Source organism: Protopterus annectens, chromosome 6.part1 (assembly GCF_019279795.1).
Source record: "Protopterus annectens isolate FY-2018-M chromosome 6.part1, PAN1.0, whole genome shotgun sequence".
In the NCBI taxonomy this organism is placed as follows: domain Eukaryota; kingdom Metazoa; phylum Chordata; order Ceratodontiformes; family Protopteridae; genus Protopterus; species Protopterus annectens.
In genome coordinates, this window is record NC_056738.1 from 551,150,459 (window position 1) to 551,171,202 (window position 20,744).

The following is a 20,744-nucleotide window of genomic DNA, read 5'->3' on the forward strand; positions in this document are numbered from 1 at the left end:
GTTTATTAATTTCCTGTGAATCAGATGGAGTGCAGACAATTTGTGAGGATATGACTTCTCGTAGTTGACGGAGAATAACTGTGTATTTATTATTGGTCTTAAGAATTGTAAGTCTGCAATCGAGAGGAGTTATGTTTAAGGAGGTCCCAAACTGTAAAGTCTGTGATGAGGGAAATTTAGAGATCAATCATATTGTTATTTATTTTAAGATTTGGATTAAGATGCAGAGGTTGTAGAAGGGAGAGTATTTTCAAGGTTAATGTCCTTAATCAATTTTTGGAATAGTCTAATTTTATGCTTCAGTAGGGGGAGTAGTTTGAAATTGTATAGAGAAATATTGGAGAGAAATGGGATAGCTTTTGGGTTGATTTTATTGGAGGTGACATGACGGTGCCATAACTTCAACCAGGCAGGAACATGATTGTGTGAATTGGTATTCATATTTGAAATGGACCATAGTCTGTTTGAGCAAATAATCGAATAGTACAAATGAAAGTTTGGAAGGCCTACCCCTCCTTTCTCTTTAGGGAAAGTGAGTTTAGAGTAAGATATCCTGACTCTCTTGGGAAACCAAAGAAATTTTGCTATGTTTTTGTTGAATTTGGAGAAAAGGATATTTGATATTATTATATTAAATTGATAGAGGAGTCTCGGTAAAATATTCATTTTCACAATGGCTACTTTAGAAAGAAAAGCTAATTTCAGGAGTTTCCATCTTTGTAAGTCTTGACATATGATAGCCCATGATTTTAGTAGATTGTTTTGAAGAATAGAGGCTTGGTTGTGATCAAAATTAATGCCAAGATATTTGATACTATATGAAATATGGAAGGAAGATTCAGGGAAAAAAAAAGGTTTATGTGAGTCCGGATTGATTGGGAAGATATGTGATTTTTTCTTATTAATTTGGAGGCTAGAAGCACAGGAAAAGTTATTAATTGCACTTATAATTTTGGGTAAGTCAGAGTTAGGATATTGAAAGTATAGATTCAAATCATCAGCAAAAGCCGATAAAGCGACTTGTGTATTCAATATCCTGGGAATCGTGTGGAATGTGTTCTGAACAATGTATAGAAAAAAAGGTTCAATAAATATATTAAAAAGGAAAGGAGATAGCGGACAACCTTGTCTTGTTCCATTAGTAATCAGAATCTTGTCAGATGTTTTTTTATTTATATATAAGGAGGTGTAAGATTATAAAGAATTCTGATCATATCTGAGAAAGTTTTGGGAATATTGAAATGGGACATGGTGGAGAAAAGAAAGTTCCAATTTACTCTGTCAAATGCTTTTGAAGCATCTAGAGTCAAGGCATATATCGGATTTTTATCTCTTTTAGTAAAGTGTATTAAAGAGTCCAGAGTTAAAGTATTGTCCCAAGTGTGTCTGTTGCTCATGAAGCCAGCCTGATCTTGGGATATTACATTATCTGTTTGAGTCTGTTGGCCAAAATGGCAGCAAATATTTTAATATCAACATTAATAAGTGAAATGGGTCTGTAACTGTGAGGGTCCGTTTTGTCTTGATTATTTTTAAGATTAGAATAGTTTTTGAAATATTCCAGTGCAAGTCAGTAATACCATTTTTATAATAAAGTTAAAACCTTAAGAAGAATAGGGCAATTTTTAAACTAAATGTTTTGAAAAAGTTGGTAGTAAAACCATCAGGGCCGGAGATTTGCCTAATTTGAGATTGTTAATAACATTTTGAATCTCTTGAATATTAAATGGAGCAGATAACAGAGACGACTGATCAAGATTAAGAGAGGCGTTAATTGAGTTAAGAAAAGTTTCTATTTTAGGGTTTAAGGAGTTATGTTCATCTTTGCTATAGATATCAGAGTATAGTTCATGAAATAATTGAATTATTTCAGAGTCTGATTTGTAGAGTTTCTCCTTGTACTGGAGTATGGAAATTTTGGCAGCACCATTGTTACTTTTAAGTATTCTAGCAAGAGTTCTTGAGGAATTTGCCCATTCAGAATATGTTGCAATGAGTCTTTGTTCCTGAAGAGAGAAGGTATGAGAGTGTAGGTCAAGTAATTCTTTGTTGCTTTAATCAAGTCTTCTGAATTTGGATCAAAATGTGTTCTCTGTTTTTTCTCTAGGGAAGCTAGCGTTAGGAGCAAGTCAGATTCTTTCTTATTGAGTTTTTAAAGAATGAGGCTTTACTTATCAGAAATCCTCTCAACTCTGCTTTGCACGCTGCCCATTGCATATCTGGTGCAATTTGGGAATTTTCTAGATTAGAACATAAATCAGTAAGTGAAGTGTTAATTTTGTTTAGTATCTCCTTGCTATGTAAAAGATTGTTATTAAGAGACCAGTTAGAATAGGAAAATGCAGAGTGTGTAAAAGTAATTTTAAAGGATATTCTAGCGTGATCTGATAGAAATCTAGGTTCACTGCTGAAGGTGTTGTTAAATTTAGAAAAGAAGTTAGAGACAAGGAAATAATCAAGACGTGACCATGATTTGTGACAATAGGAGTAGAAGGTGTATAGGTTGTCCTTAGTTAAGATATTACTAAATGCAATAGTGTCTATAAGGTTAAAGTCCGAAATAAGTTCTTCTAAAGCTAATGAGGCTTGAAAGTTATATGATAAAGAATTACTGGTGCGATCTAAGTTAGGATTGATAACAGCATTCCAATCTCCACCTATTATATATAGATAATTTTGGAACAAATTAAGGATGTTATAGATTTCTAATATAAAGGTGTGTTGTTGAGAGCAAGGTCCATAGATGTTAAGAAAGAGAACTGGTTTGGAAGTGTCAGGGAGAATAGAGGTAAAATAGCACCACCTGCCATCTTTGTCGGATTTGATTAGATTTATGGTGCCCTGAAATTGTTTCTTAACTGTAATAGCAACCCCCTTGGAGTTTGTACTATCCCCATCAGCTATGATAGTTCTAATCCATTTCCTGGAAGAGATTTTGTCCCAACCTTCTTTTGACAAATGAGTTTCCTGGAGGAAACAGATGTTTGCCTGGGATTTAAAAATAAGATGAAGTAATAGTTTTTTTTTTTGCAGGGTTTTGTAAACCTTTAACATTCCAACTATCTATAGTCCAACTCATGGGAACAAACAATCGGCTGGGATTAATGTAGTATTATAGAAAACAGTGATGGTTAAAGAATAAAGGTGTGGGAGAGAGTGGTGTAAAAGAATTGCCATAGGATTTAATAGGGTAAGGTGTATATATATCTGCAACAGTACAGTTCTTAGAAACAATTTAAACATAACTAAAAAGGTAGCAGGATACTTCTTCTTACTTTCCCCAGTGCCTAACCACCCAAACCCCATTAAAAGAAGTATAAAAAAATAAACCGACGGAACAATATTATACATATGTACAAATTACTATAATTCCAACAAAGCGTCAACTTAGGATGCCAACAAAACACACAAGAGCATCTAAGTGACTAAATATTAATGTTATAGGTAAGCTATAGGAAGTCCTAAGTTAACAATAATTCAAAAAGCACCCAAAAAACAGACATGTTATACTGCAGTTAACATATATGACTCTTGTATATAAATTATAGAGTATTAAGGCAGAGGGTAAGAGCCAGTAATTTTTAAAGAGCACTGAACTTATATTTATCTGTACACAGAGAGAGAAGGAAAAAAAAAAAAAAAAAACATTCCTGAGTGATTCTTTATATTTAATGTGACGCAGTATCCGTGGGTAGAACAGTTCTCTATTTGCAATGAAATTGTGTGGTAGTAATAGAGCTAAAGGAGATCATAAAGAACAATATTAAAAAAAAAAAAAAAAAAAAAACTATAAATATATATATAAAAAAAAATAATAAATTTATAGTAAGACACTGCATTTGACAACGTGAGACAGAATATTAGCTACAGAAATCATACTTTTGACACGTAACACGTGAAAATCTAAAGCCTACAGCTATTTATAAATAGTTATGTAAGTAGGCATCAGATTAAGTATGGTTACGTATGCAAGCTGTAACTAAGCAGCATAAAACACTGTATAAGGATAATTATATAGAATAGGTACAGAACTGTGTACATTTGGAGGCCAAATCAAAGCACCGGTGAACAGACAAAGACGCCAAGAATAGTTTAGAGCTTATAACCAAAATAACCTGGTCTACTTCAGAACTGAATCTATAAACAATCGTTCAGTTTAAATAGATTCATTGGCACCAAAATTATTTACTCCTTAAAGGTACAGCGTTGACCATTAAATCGCATTATCCCACATGTAGTTTGTAACTGATCCTTCTGCGTTTTAGTAAAGCTGGTCATACTAGCCTGTATACAATGAAACAATGTATTATACAATAATAAAATGTTAAAAACACAAAAAGGTATAAAGCAAGTGGTAAAATCTAGATCAAAGTCTGATATGTATCACCGCTGACCGTAACATATGCAAAATTACCATAATAGCTGCCGTAAATGTTACCAAAGAACCTAGTAATCAGTGGGAATACAGACTGATATAGAGTTCTATAATAAAAAAGAGATAACCACCAAATAGTTAACACGAATAATAAAAGAAAAAAAGTGTTGTCCAGAAAAATTGTCCCTAGTCTATGTTATCATAGATCTAATAAAAAAGGGACAGGATAAATAGCAAGTCATAGGTCTAAAGCAATAAAAGAAAAAAAAAAAAAAGCAATCGGAGACCTGCTAGGCAAAAAAAAAAAAAAATGTGCTTGGAAGTAATGTTACAGGTCCTAATCAGTCTCCGGTTAACTATTTAAGGAAAGTTTAGTTGTTACAGCATAAAGTAAAGGGTATAGAGCTATTTGGCAATGTATGAGTGTTCGTGCAAGGGCTGGTAGCTGTAATACGCGCAAACAGTGTTAGCGAGTGTATTTTTTTCAAGAGCTCATGAGGGTTACAAACAAATGGGACCCTGTGGCACACAAGAAGTCGCGAATGTGTTCCTACCCAAACAACAAAGGGCTTAATATCTAAAACGGAACTTATTATAAGATGTTTAATGGCAAAAGGAGTACAAAAACATAGAGATATAGGGACATATGTCGCTTTAACAAGCAGATCAAACACCATGACAACAGGTAAGTCAAAAAGTTCTAAACACTGCTTAAGAGCCAAAAAAAAAACTCTCGGAGGTGAAACTTCAAGTAACTGGGGACTTGCCAAAAGCCTTAATAAAGGCTTCTCTTGCTTCGCTTAGTGAAGTAGCTGAGAATTTAGTATCATTCACGTAGAAGATGAGAGTATTCGGAAAACACATTTGAAAACGAATGTTCCTTTTGATGAGGTCTGTGCAAAACGGGGCCAGTTTCTGTCTGTTTTCTTTAATGGCAATGGGTAGATCTTGTGAGAAAATAATTTTATTGTTGTTCCACATAAAAGTTTTGTGTTTTTTGGCTGCAGATAGAATCTTTTGAGCAATTTGGTAGTTGAGCAGCTTTGCATATATTTGTCTGGGAATAGAGGTGTCTTGACGCTTGTAGAGTGCACGATGAGCTCTTTCGATAATGATATCAGGATTCTCTCCATCAAGGTGTAAAAGTGATTCAAATATCTGCTTAGTGATGTTAAGAAGACCTTGATTATCATAGCTCTCTGGTAGACCTCTTATCAGGATATTATTTCTTCTGCTTCTTGCCTCCAAATCAGTGAGTTTCAGTTGCAGATCTGTTATGGCAGTAGTTTTGGCATTTATAACATCAGTGAGGGATTGTATTTGAAGTTCATTTGACTGAGTTTTCTGTTCAAGTGTGTCCACTCTTTCAACAATTTGGCTGATGGATTTTCCTATAGTAGTAAGTTGTTCCGAGAAGTTCTGTATAGCTGAGTGTAAAGGTTGCAGGGCCTGTTTTAGCTCATCCATGTGGAAGCTGGGATCTTCATTAATACTGGAAGTATTTTGTTAGATTCCATGATCTGTTTATTTGTTTTTTGTCTTTTAGATACATTTTCCTTTTCTGGTGAAAAAATTGCTGAAGATTTGGCTTTTGTTGTTTGTGTCTCCATTGTACTAGGTTCATTTGAAGTTTTTAACAGTCTGGCCATGTGGTCTTCTGGATGCTGCAGCTGAGAGCAGGCCTTGTGAGATTCTGTGAGTATTACACTTTGGAGAAGGATAAGTAATTTAAGTCTGTCTTACGATATTACAGAAGGTAGAGATGATGGATAATCCAAATGATGAAAGTGTAGAATCCTTCTTTGTTTGTATAGACGTCCCCAAGCTTTTTGTGATATAGAAAAGATTTATAAAAAGTAAATGAAGTGAGGAGCTCTGTGTGTTAGCTGTTCACTAGCCGACCACCATTTTGGAATCTGGGGTTTTAGATTATTTTGTCGGCTAAGGATAGCTGATTGAGAGATAGAAGGTTGTGGAGCTCTAGCCAGTTTAATGTTGAAAGAGCTGAGCAGTGGTGGGATTTGGGTGGGTGATTAATGGCAAATTTAGCAGTTTTATGGTAACATGATTCTAGATTGCTGAGGTCAGATTTTTGAGGGTTTGTAAATATGAGAGAACCATAGAGAAGGGTAGGTAGAAGGTGTGTGCGAGCAGTGGCTAATTTGGCATTGGGAGTTAGGAATGATTTGGCTCTGTATAGGGTACCTAGTTTGATGTGGACTTTTTTGATGGTTTGGGCAAAATGTATGGCAAATTTGAGGTTGTTGTCTATGGTGACACCTAAAAGTTTTGTGTGGTTAGTGGGGGCAATTTTGGTACCATTTGCAGAGGTAATTGATAGTGGGAACTGGGAAGTCTTGGGTTTTTTTGGTACTAAAAACTAAGATTTTGGTTTAGTTGGGATTTAAAATGAGTTGGTGTTGGGAGAGGTAGGTTTCAATGTCCTGAAAAGAAGATTGCATTTTTAGTTGGAGTTCTTGGGGTGAGGGGGTAGAGCAGATAAAGGTAGCATCATCTGCATACTGTACTATGGAGGCATGTTGGTTGCTGTACTGAGGTTGTTCCTGAATATGATGAAGATAAGTGGACCGAGAATAGAACCTTGGGGTACACCCACAGAAATGGGGAGTAGGGGGAAAGAGAGTTTTCCCACTTTGTAGCTTGATAATGGTTGGAAAGATTGCTGTGGAACCAAGTTAGTGAGGGTATATTAAGGCCATAAGAAGATAGTTTATTTTAGTAGAAGCTGGTGGGATACAGTGTTGAAGGCTTTAGACATTGAGAAATATGGAGAAAACATGCTAGCCTTCATTCGTGAGATGGTGGATGGTGTTAATGAAGGCTGGGAAGGCAGTGCTGGTACTGTGCTTTGGTCTGAAACCATGTTGAGAGTTGGAAAGGAGGTTATTTTTAAGGAAGTAGGATATGAGTTGGTTATTGATGCATTTTTCTAAAAGTTTCCCGGGGGGGGGGGTATGACTATGGGACTGGGAAGTGGGCACTGCTCCCTGTGGTTTAGTACGTTATCCCACATTTTAGTGTTACCTCTGTAACCAGCAAATTATATAAACTATACAAAACATTACTGCCTCAGAGTCTCTGAAAATGGGTTGGTATTTATAACTTACAGAATAACAATCTTCATACACTTGTTATTCTGTAAATTAATAATCAGTGGGTTGTTTCACTACCATTGTGCAGCTAATAACAGTGTAGCAAATTATAAGCTTAGTTAGCATTAGATGAACTACATGTATTCTAACAATTCCACACCCTACCTCTTAGTCACTGTGCAGCAAACACCTTCTGCATTACAGGTCCTAATCTATGAAAATCCCTCCCAGGAGATATCAGACATCATCCTGTACTGCCTGTCTTCTCATCCCAGGTAAAACATATCCTTCCACAGAAACCACGGAGGTGCTATTTGGGTGCTGTGAACTTACACTGCCCAGAACATTTATGCAGCTCTTCTTTCACGGAAGCTCTCTTTGATCCCTTGGAAGCAAACAATTTGTGCAACGTTAAACAATATTACATTTGTATAGCTTTTTGAGAGGGATATTACTCTTGTTGTTTACTTTTTTTGCCACAATGGCTGAACAATGTTCTAGTCCAGCTTATCTACCTTTAAGTGAATAAGTAAAGTACCTGCAGGTAAAATAGAATTTTGTTCAGTTTGCCTGAGGAAAGAAGAGTGTTTATTTTTTTATTAAGGGCACTTTTTATACAAATGACTCTTGCAATATCTTTCAATAAATTTTATGTCAAGAAAAATTCTTTGGCCAACTGTCCTGTCTAAAATGATTCTGCATTAAATGCTGGCTAGTTGTTTGTAAGAAACTATACTTATAAAATTATAATTATTCTTTTGCTGGTATTGAAGAATACGAATTCTTAGGAAATTACCATGTTTTATTCTTTTGAGAGAAATCATCATAATCCGAGTAGACTGCACATTTCAGTGATGAAATTTGAAGATTAAAACGTGAAATGCCTGACTGAAGACACATTACATAAGTGAATCATATTGCTTTTCATAGCATATTATACTCTTTTTACTTAGATGATTGCCATAAGATGCAGTGTTAGAATTCCAGTGAAAGAGACATAAGGAAATATATTTACTTTAGGAGTGGTCATGGAGAAAATGCAATGTGAGTCTTAAAAACAGGTTATATTAACCAATAAGTCCACAAATTTGACAGCATGCTTTTCTAAGAATAGTTTACTTCTCATGCCAGATGTCTTGCATTTTGCTTTTTCTCCTGTTCATTTACGGATCTCATCCTTATATACCACTCCCCACTTCAGTTTTAAATACAATGCTCCAAATATCCACCGCTTCTTCTGCGAAGAAAGTCATGTTGACATTTACTCTGAAATTGTTTTCTTTCCATCTTCATTTGACATAACACCGATGATATTTGCTTCACTTTTACTTGCTTTGAAATGGCAAACATTCCTGCAGTATATTTCTACCTCTAAGGCACATATGCTTCTGCCATGGTCAATCTCTTCCTTCATTGTGTCAAGGTACATCTGTAGGAAAAGTAGAGCAAAAGGGGTCTGCTCCCCCAGACATCTGTTTTTTAGGCAGTACCAAACAGTTTGACAGCTTACCAGCTATCATTAAGCGATTGTGATTGACAAATGGGTTTGTTGACTCAGCCTTGAAACTTCTTTACTAAACTTCTTTTTCCATGGTGTCTGTGGTGGCAGCCCTCAACCTGTGCTCTTATGACTCATGCGCTCTTCTTTTAATTCTTTACTACTTTGCCTAGCAACCATATAGTTTAAGTGAATTTGTACATTTCATTTTCATTTATGGTCATCCTCACTTGGGTCATGTGTATTGCAGATCAGAACTCTTTTTTTTTTTATCAAAGAGCCCCATCAGAACATCCATATTCTGCATTTTATATATTTGAACTACTTTTTGATCACTAGTGGAAGCCTCAGTATGCATTTCCAGTGCTGCATTGCTATATCGTCTCCAGCCTTTTAGTGAAAAGATAGTTCAGCACTTCTGTGTTCCATGCACATTGTCTTGCTTTTCTTTCCATGACATTTAATCATTAAATATTTGTCTTCAATTCAGATGAGCTGAGCCAGTTCAATCTGGAGTACTTATGAAGATATGAAATCAAGATGAAAGTACAATACACCCCTTGAGAATTCTTGAACAATTATTGATGAAAATGACTTGTAGCAAATACTGCGTGTTTCTCAGGCATGGCAGTTAGCATTGTTGTCAGCGATCAGGTTAGACGTAACAATGCCTGATGAGAAAATGGGAAGCACTTCAGCAGTATACTGAAGGGAAGGAGCAGGTTGCCTATATTTAGTTCTTAGCTTCCCTGTCATCTTTTTACCAGATATTTATTAATGTGAATCCAGGAGCAACTCAGCCAGAATCGGCAGAAATAAGACAATGCAGATGTAGGTGGAGATGTCATTTAGGTTCTGCCAGCTGTGTGACAGGGAGCATACAAACAGGCTAGCTAGGATGGGTGTCTGTTACTATTAAATGTCACAGAACTGTAATGACTTTAAAAAGGATCTTGATGATGTATCAGACTGTGGATGTTACATTTTTTTTTCTTCTGGTGCATAGTGAATTAATTAATCTGACCCAGACAAAAGCTTGCTGCAAATAGAACTAAAATGCATATGATTGTGGGCAAATACACTGAAAACATGTAAAAAAAAAAAAAAAAAAAAAAAACAGCTGACATGCTTCTCCATTAGATGTTATATAGAAAGATGCAGTAATTACAAGCTAAAGTGACTGGTCTTACAAATAATGAGTTTAAATAAATAACTGTCAGGCAGTAGTTTGTGTATAACAAAACAGTGAGACAATTTCCTGACTGCATGAAATATGTACTAACCCTAACAGCAGTGCAGTTTCTTTTTCAGCAGCACAGCATGCTCTGTATATTTGTTGACAAGGCTTAAAATATCCCATCAGCTCTTGCAGTCCATCCACAGTATGATGCTGATGGGCTTGTCTGAGGAAAAAGACAAATGCGTCTAGAATTAAAGGACATGTGCGTGATAAATGCTTACCTGACAGAACACTGTGTTCCCATTAAAGCCTTATAATAAATCTACATACAGTACAGACGTACACAAGTTCTGTATGTCTTTCTACCACACTGGAGAGCAGAACTAGTGAAAGCCCTGCCAAATTTATTCTCTCTTTTTTTTGGGACATGGATAGGCATCTATACTTTGAACTTTATATTGTCTTATGATAAAACCCAGCTGTGTTACATCAAAAGACAGAGACAATCTTCAGCCAGGAGGCCCTGCTCATCCTCTTCTAAGACCACAATTGTTAAAGCAACTTTTTTGGTAATATCAGTCTGTTCTTTTTATCAGACTATTTAGCGCCTCCTGGAACTTAATATCAGAGAGGTCAGTGATGGTATTCAGATTGTATTTTGTATTATATAAACTCCTCTTTCTTCTTCCAGATCCATGGTATATATAATCATCTTTGAAGTTGCTATACCCTAGGGGATAAAACATATCAACTAATCAATTTTTAATGTGTTTTTAGCCTAAGTGAAGTCACTTCTTTTATTTATTATACCTGTATTACATTTTTTGCTGCAAAAGTACAACTTATCTTTTAAAATAATTAATAAACATAAAAGTCAATATCACAGTATGGTATTACGTCATGAGAGTTTATAAAATTAATTGCTATCCATAAAAAGAAAGAAAAAATGTATATCAACATCATCTTTCATAATTTTTGGTCACTTTGTTTTTTTTCCCTAGATAAGATGTATTTGACTGCCCTTGTTCATTCACTACTTAACACGCAGTAGCTGTTTTGCAAAAGCATTCAGTTTCTTTATGTCATGAAACAGCATGAATAGAAATATTCACTTCTCTACCACATTTTCCTCTGTAGGCTTTTGTGAAATTAATATAAATGGGTGTAGAATAGAATGACTTCCCAGAGAATGTGCACTATGTAATTTTAAAATGTTTATTTCACTATATAATTTCATAGCTGGATTAGATTTCCTGTGCCAGTGAGACATAAGCAAAAACTGCGACTATTTTTAGTGGTACATTTCCACTAACAATACACTCACAAATATTTAATTTTGTTTATTGTGTTTTTTTAATAATAAACACAAGTATTTAATCATGTTTATTGTAAAACTGATATTAATTTTCTTATCTTCCAACAATCAATCACTTTTCACTACATTCAGCCCTGCTGAATAAACCAGGTTTATTGGAAGTGTATTACACTTGAGCAGTAATGCCATCAATTTTCTGCTTCTGCTTTCTGGATAAATAGAAGATGGTAAACAAGAAAAATAGCTGTTAAATGCCATCAGGTCTTTGACATTTTATGTGTGTGTGTGTGCGTGTGTGTGTGTGTGTGTGTGTGTGTGTGTGTGTGTGTGTGTGTGTGTGTGTGTGTGTGCGTGCGTGTGTGTGTGTGTGTGTGTGTGTGTGTGCATACTTATATATATGTATGTGTCTATGTATGTATATATATATATATATATATATATATATATATATATATATATATAAATATATATATAGATATAGATATATATATATATATATATATATATATATATATATATATATATATATATATATATATATATACATATATATACATATATTAATATATGGGTGTATGACATATAATAAGATTGGACCACAACTAATCAAGCATAACTGCCTGAACTACAACCCATCAAAAATCAAACACTAATAACATTTATTTTCTTTTTGCAAGGGGCTTGCCCCTCTGCACCCTCCCACACCCTCTGCCATTTAGGTATACCAACTCCAGTATCATGCTGCAATGGGAAAAAGGCAAATTCCTCAATCCCAGTTGTTCCATGATCTCACATACAAGAAAAAACATTAAAGTCTGATCAGATTATATTTTGATCAGCTATACTGTCTAACTGTACTCGACCACCTGAACATTAGATAAATATATATATTTACACACACGCACTAAATTGCGTGTGTGGGTGGGTGGTGAGTGCACGACACTCACTCAGATATGCAGACACCCCACACACATATTTGATATTATAGGCATAACACAAAGCTTTTCCTAATATCCATATTCTAAGTATCTCTTCCCAAACACCTTGTGCTGTTGTGTGGATAACTGCAGCAGCTGAAATATTCATCTAAGAAGTGAAATGCTGCTAAAAGTTAAAGGATAATTCCACCCAGAAGTGCTTTCCCACCCCTTTAGCTCTCTTTAATCCAATCCCAAAAGTATCATATACAAAGAAACAATTTAATTGTGCTCTGACTAATTTCTGCCTGAAGCACCATCTTCAGATTATTACATTTGGTTTGGCTTTCTGGGAGAGCTGACATTATTTCTAATAGCATTTGTCGCATCATCTGAGACATGATGACGATGATGCGAAAGATATGAAAGAGTAATGGATGACACAGGATGAAAATGAAGAAAATGTGGCGCAGGAAGATGCTTTGGAATTCTCTTTAGAATGCCCACAGGAAATGGGGAACAAAGAATGTGCCTCACTTTACAAGAAAATGATCTAAGAGAAGAGCTGCCTGATTTAATACAGATGGATAGACATATTAAGATCAATGAAAGAAATAGATTACAGAAAGTCAATAAAACCCAAAAAGTTAGAAGTTTGATAAAACAGATGAACACAGTAGTTAGGACTGTTCATAGAGATTCATGCCATATAACAGAAGTAAATAAGATATATTACTGTGTAGCTAAATTAATAACAGATAAAGTCTTACCACAAAACACAGGGCAGTGAGGGAAAGCAAATGCCATCATGGAAGTATCGAATAGAGAAAACTATAAAACAACTAAGACAAGAAGTGTCACTGTTAGAAGAGGATAGAAGAGGGAAAAGATCAACAAAAATACTCAGAAAGATAGACGTGATAAAAACAATGTGCGTTATCAGAACAGATCAGGCTCTATAGTGCACTTTCACAAATAATAAACTAAACATATCAGAAGATATGCAGATAAACATAAAGGAAAAGTACAAAATAACCAATTTATTGATCTTGTGGAACATAGCAAAGATGTTAAATGAATACAAGAAGTAAAAGCAAGAATAAGAAGTTTAGATGTACAGGATATGAAATGGGATGGGGTAACAGCCAAAGAGACTGAAGCAAAGTTTTGAAAAGCACCTAACTGGAAAAGCCCAGGCCAAGATGCAGTAACTAACTTCTGGCTAAAAGTATTAACATCTCTACATGAAGAGGAACTATTTATATGCACACCCCAAACAGACACAGACCTGGTTAACAACAGGAAAAACAATACTCTTACTTAAGAGTGAACCTGCAAGCTAACCTAAAAACCATAGACCAACGTATAAACTATCCACTGGAATTGATGCTGAGTTTATAGTCATTTTGAAGAAAACTGAATCACTGCAATAGAACAAAAGGGCAACAAAAGAAAGTCAAATGGAAAAAAAAGATCATTTGTTGTTAAAGTCATAAAGGAAAAATGTAAAAAAGGAGAAGAATTTAAGTATGGTATGGCTAGATTATAAAAAAGCATTTGACAGTACCCCACATTAATGGATAAAAGAGTGCTTAAAAAATGTATAAGATACACCCTACACTAATCAGTTACATTAAAGCGACCATGAAATAGTGGCAAACCACTCTGCAGCTAAGCCATGATAATGGGCAAATTATTATCCCAGGGATAAAAATATAAAGGGGGGTATTCCAAGGTTACTCTTTGTCACCGCTGCTGTTTTGTCTTGACCTTAACCCATTAAGCTGTCCACTTAACAGATTAGGTCATGGTTACAATTTGTCTCCCAGAAAACATCAAAGTGTACAGACTTCTCATCATCTTTTTGTGGATGATTTAAAACTGTATAGGTCATCAGAGGCGGGGGTGAAGGCCCAGCTGGAGGTGGTTAAATCTTTTTCAGATGATATAAGAATGCCACTTGGTCTTGATAAATGTGCAAAAGTTGGACAGGAAAACAAGAAAAATATTTCACATTTATCAAATGATATATGAAAATCAGTGTACACTAACATTATATATTCCTCATTCTGAGGGAGGTATGGACCTCCAGTAAACTGACTGCATGCATAGATATGCAGTTATAGGACTGCATACATATCTGCTGACCTCACCAGATCAAAATGTAGTGAAAGTTTTGAGGCATGAAGAGAACAAATCTAAGATGACTTCCTTGCTTAGTTTAGCAGAAGCATATTGGTGTCAAGTGGAAACAGAAACCAAGAAAGAATTATATGGGATTGCCCAGTAGCAAGAGATTAAAAAATAGACATGAGAAAACCAGATATAGTAGCCCATGAAAAGAAGACAAAAGAAGCATTGATCATTGAAATTGATATACCCAGTGAATACAGGGTCTTACCTAAGAGAGACACAAAGTCATAATATACCACGATTTACAATCAGAAATGAGGGAACTGTGGAAGAAGGGTACACAGACAGTTCCAATAGTATTAGGAGCAATGGGTTTTATAAAAAAGAATTTACAGTCATGCTTTGATATGTTACCGATAAATGTAACTCCATATGAATTGCAGAAGGAGATTGTTCTGGACACATTGCAGGTGCTGCAGAGAACACTTTTGGCTAACATCAGATATTGAAAGAAAACTAATTTCACAAATTTTAATCATACTTTGACTTAGCAATGGGGTCCATTCCAGTCATGGTAACAGAAACATAAAAGACTTGGAGAAATTAAAACGAGTGAAAAGAAGCATTTGATATTATCCCACATTCATGGATAAAGGAATGCTTACAGATGTATAAGATATACCCTATATTGATCATTAAATTTCCACGACTATGAAACAGTACTAAATCACTTTGCAGCTGAGTCATGACAAAGGACAAATTATTTTCCCAGGGATAAAAATTGCTGTTTTGTTTTACCCTTAACCCATTAATCTGTTTACTTAACAGATTTGGCTATAGAGTCAATTTGGCTGCAATAAACCAACTTTGTTTAAAGACTCCTTTTTCTGGATCACTTAAAACTGTATAATTCATTAGATAAGGAGTTGAAAACACAATTACAAATGGTTAAGTTATAAGGTAACAAATGGTTAATGTGCAAAAGCAAAATTTAAAAAGGGAAAGCTGCAGCACCAATAAAATATCAACCTGAGACATTAATGTGATATAAAGTAACTTGAGCAGGAGTGTGTTAATATTTGAGAACCAATAAGGGGTTGGTAATGTAACATGAACAAGTCAGAATAAAGCTCAGTAAGGAATACTTCAGAATACTGAAACTATTTATGAAAACTTTCTTGGCATCTAGGAATAAAGTTCAAGCTATAAATTAATTTGTTCTTCCATCCCTAACTTACAACTTTGGGATAATTGATTGGCCTTCAAAAATATTGAATCAATTGGACACAAAAACAAGAAAAATTCTTCATGCTTATCAAGTGATGTATACAAATCAGTGTACACCAAGATTATATACTCATTGCACTGAAGGAAATATGGCTCTCCTTGAAACTGACTGCATGTTTAGATTTTCAGTCATGGGACTGCGTACATATTGGGTGCCAAATACAGTGAAAGCTTTAAAACGTGAGGAGAAGATGACTAAAGTGACATCTTTGCTTAGTTTAGCAGAAAAATTTTGGAATAAAGCAGGGAAGATGGCTAAAATGACATCTTTGCTTAGTTTAGCAGAAACATTTTGAAATAAAGCACGACTGGAAATCAAACCTGAAGTAGATAAAACTTAGACGGGGACTTGAATGTACCAAAAAAAAACAAAAGGAAGAATGTAAGGAAAAAGATCAGATGAGAAGGGAACACAACAACTGCAAAATCTACAAATATAGTGAAAAGTACAGAGATTTCCTGGAACAACCTTATGCTGTCCAAGATTTGACAAAGGAATGGTGAATTGAAATCAAAAGATGAAAGGCTAATAATGGCGGCCCTTCAGATAATGGACTACATATATGTTGGTTCACAAATTCCATTGTAAATGTTGGAGAAACAGAGAAATGCATGTTCTGTAAAACAAAATTGGAAACAGTTGTACATCTTATTGCTGGGTGTGATACAATGCTAGCTAGTATAATGAAAGTCACAATAATGTGGCAATATACCTGCATTGGGATTCTGTAAACATTAGAGTATAGAAATAGCTGAGAAGCATTGGAAATGTGAACTGCAAAGCATTATAGAAAATTATGAAGTTTATATCACATGGGATCACCTATTACCAACAGTTCAAAAAATAGATGTAAGAAAACCAGATGCAGTTATCCATGAAAAAAGGCAAAAGTGCTGTTGATTATTGAAATTGCTACACCCATTGATTACAGTGTCTTATGTATAGAGAGAGAGAGACAAAATCATAAAATACCAGGATTTGCAAGCAGCAAGTGCAATTTTAAAGAAAGATACCTAGACAATTCCAACAGTTGCAGGAACAACCGGTGTAATAAAAACAATTTACAACTGCACTTAAATATGCATGCACATTTTGAGTCACAAATCACAAGCTTCATACATCAGCCAGGTAATGTGGTATGGCACAACAAATACTAAGTTTCAACAAAACAATAAATATGCCATTTTTGAAGTGTACTATTCAATTGTTCCTTAACATATTGTGTTAAACATGGCCACTTAAAAAAACTTAAAAACTTAGAAGGCATTTTTGAAAAAAATGATGCTCTTGTAAGAGAAAACATGAAAAGTAAATCATAGTACTTTACCGTAAGTCACTAGAGAAGATTTCCCAAAGTAGATGTCCTTCACACAAGAGTGCAGGATGTATCCCCATTTAATTACATCACAGAGGCTAAAAGCTTGTCTGCAAAATGAAATCAGCTCCTCGTACCAGTCCCCATCATGCCATTTGGGACATATTGTTTTTCCCTATTGAAGGGGTGGTCCTTTTCATCACATTGTACTAGATTAGTAGCACAAGATTTCTAGTTATTAGGAAGATACTGCGATACACTGACTTGGAATTGACTCAGCTTGGTTTTCCTGACTGTTTTCTTGGAAGCTGGCCTGGTCCAGCTTTTCTGGCTCATCCCACTCCATTCGCCCTCACTGGGCTTGGGCTCACTCCTCTCCTCTACCCTTTCCCCATTCCCATCCACCCCTGACATCACTTCCTTTATAGCTAAACCTGCTTTTCCCTGCCTCTGCACTAGCCAATGGACATCTCTTTCCTCTACTCATACTCCACATCACCATTAACTGTAACACCCACTCCACACCCCTCCTGAGCCGTACCTGCTTTTTTCTTTCAGTCACACACGTTAGAAAACTCCTACAGTTAATTCCTGACTTCTTCCACTAACTTTAAATAAATTGTTACCCTTTAATTATTTCTGAGATGTAACTAAATCATGGCTATACCTTTCAAAACTCTATTTCTCTCCCTCCTATTTCTAATTATATTCTCAACTCTAACTACTTGCCATAGTCCTCACCTGCTTACCACCCCATCTCCTACACTCTCTTATCCCACTACCCACCATACAAATAACTACTCCACCCTATTTCCCACTCTCTCTTTAATCACACCACTACATCATTTCACAAGGTCAAAGTACTGTACATATCAAATGTCCAACCTCTAATCAAAACAAAACATCAGTTCCTTTGCAAATATTTCTTCATACAATTACTTCAAAGCACAATACTACTCAATGGTGATATTCACCCCAACCCAGGCCCTTGCCAGCAGCACTCTAACCATACTTATACAGCACCCCCTTTCCAACTGCCTCACAAATAACTCATTACGATCACAAGTCTCGAAAAATCTGTCTTTTTTTTCAATGAATATACAAAGCATTGTCAACAAAGGTATCCTCGTTCATGCCAGGATTTCTCAATATAACACAGATATACTTGCTCTATCTGAGACATGGCTAAAACCTCATATTACAAACTGCGAAATTCTCCCCCTTAGTTATAATACTGTTTGACTGGATAGAAGTAAAAAAAAAGGGTGGAGGAGTAGCTATACTGTACTCTGATCAGCTCTCCCCCCCCTCTCAATAGCTATCCCTGATTTCTGCCCTGCTGAAATACTTATAGCAACCTGTAACCTAAATCAACATAAAAAAACTTGCCATTGCAGCTATCTACATAGCCCCCAGGTAAAAACATTCCTAAACTTGAGCAGTTTCTTTCTTGGATTTCTATATCCATTCCATATGAAACCATCATCCTTGGGGATATGAATATTGACTGGAACCTTGTTAATTCTGCATCCCTTAGCTACTCTATAAACCTTTATGGCTTACCCTACTGATCATTTCACCCATGCACCAGCAAAAAAATTCCCAGAATGGCTTGGTTATCAGCTGGATATTAGTATCCAGCCCCCAGTGCTATCATAGCCCTTCCACCCTACCTAGCTCCCTTAGTGACCACCTCCCTACCTCAGTAGTAAGAAATTCTCCCAGTCCTAACAAGAGTCACCAATACAAAGAGTCTCATAACCTTAAAAACTACAACCCTGTCACCCTAAATGAATTACTGTCCACTGTAAACCGGTCATTCCTACACAAATTGCCCATTAATGAGGCTGTCCAAAGATTCAGCAATTTATTCTTAGAATCCCTTAACATCCTGGCTCCCAGTAGAAAAATTAGGCTAAAATGTAATTATGCACCATGGTTAAACCAGGCAACTTGATCGCTTATGAGCAGGAGAGACAGTGCCTGGAGAGCATTGAAAAAAATAACAACTCAACTTTCCACCTGAACCTATATAAACAGCTTCACAATCAAGCAAAAAAGCAGGTCCTACTAGACAAAAATATTTTTTATCAAACATCTCTGAGTAACCCACATTCCAACCCGAAGACATTCTGGCACTCAATAAACAAACTACTGTCTCCAGGGAACCCCTCTTCACCAATCCCCTTCCCTAACAAACCTTCTAATGAAACTGCAAGCCTACTTAACAACATTTTCATTGAAACAGTAGAAAAGCTTACTAAACCAGAAATTCTTGATATAAAGACTCCACCTCCCACCTTAGCTCTTCCATTGTTCTCCCAAGCACCCATAGCAGCTTTCTTCATCAGATCACAGCTTAACCAACTCAAAACCTGTTCCCCATCAGCTGACAAACTCCCTCCATTATTTCTCAAACATGCAGCCAAATCCATAACATACCCTGTATCTGTACTTATCAATAGATCCATCCAAGAAAATACAGTACCGGATATCTGGAAAAAATTCTTCATAATACCCCTCGACAAGGCAGGAAATTCTACAGAACTCTCAAATTATAAGCCTATTGCCATATTATCCCCCTTATCCACGATACTGGAAAATGTATACATAGACAAATACTAAAACATTTCTTACATACAAACCTAATTACACCCACACAGCATGGTTTCTGACCCTCGCACAGTACTACCACTACCCTCCAATCTTTCACATACAACATTGCCCAAGCCAGAGATGATAATAAACTCGTATCAGCTCTATTCCATGACTTATCCAAAGCATTTGATACTGTTTCCTATCCCATCCTCCTAAACAAACTTTCCAACCTACAACTCTCTACCTCCACTACCTCCTAGTTTAACAGCTACATCTCAAACAGATATCAGTCTGTCAGATGGCAAGCATCCTTCTCCCCTTTCTGTCTTGTTAAGACTGGGGTTCCCCAGGTTCTATCTTGGGCCCCCTATTTTTTAATATATTTACAAATAACCTCCATGTCTCCTGTCCCCAATCTAACTTAGTACAGTATGCAGACAATTCCACAATTATTAACACCTCTGACAATTTACAAAATCTCCACACAGTCACTCAACAATCTCTGCACCTAGTAGAACAATGGCTAACTGAAAACAACCTGCTTCTCAATCCCATAGAGACCAAGCTTCTCCTTTTCCTTCCAAAAAACCTCAGTCCAGCTAAAGACAACTTCACCATCTCATCCTTAGATAATACAATTATCACCACTGACTCAAGCACCAAATTGCTTGGGGTTACTATAGACGACCAGTTAAAATTTGACCTACATATCTTAAACTGTATCAAAAAGGCCAATCAAAAACTAGGTCTTCTATACCACAACAACAAATATATACCTAACAAATCTAGACCTGTACTGGCTCAAACATTTATTCTACCATCCCTGCTGTATGTTGCTCCCATACTTACTAACCTTCAAAATAATCTCTTAACCAAACTAGGGACCACCTGTGACAAGATAGCCAGATTAACAGCCAGTAATAACTACAAATCCCATCACTGTATATCCCTGAAAAGCTTAAGATGGCCTGAGCTCCCCCGCATGCTTCAAATATCACAACTACAAATTGCA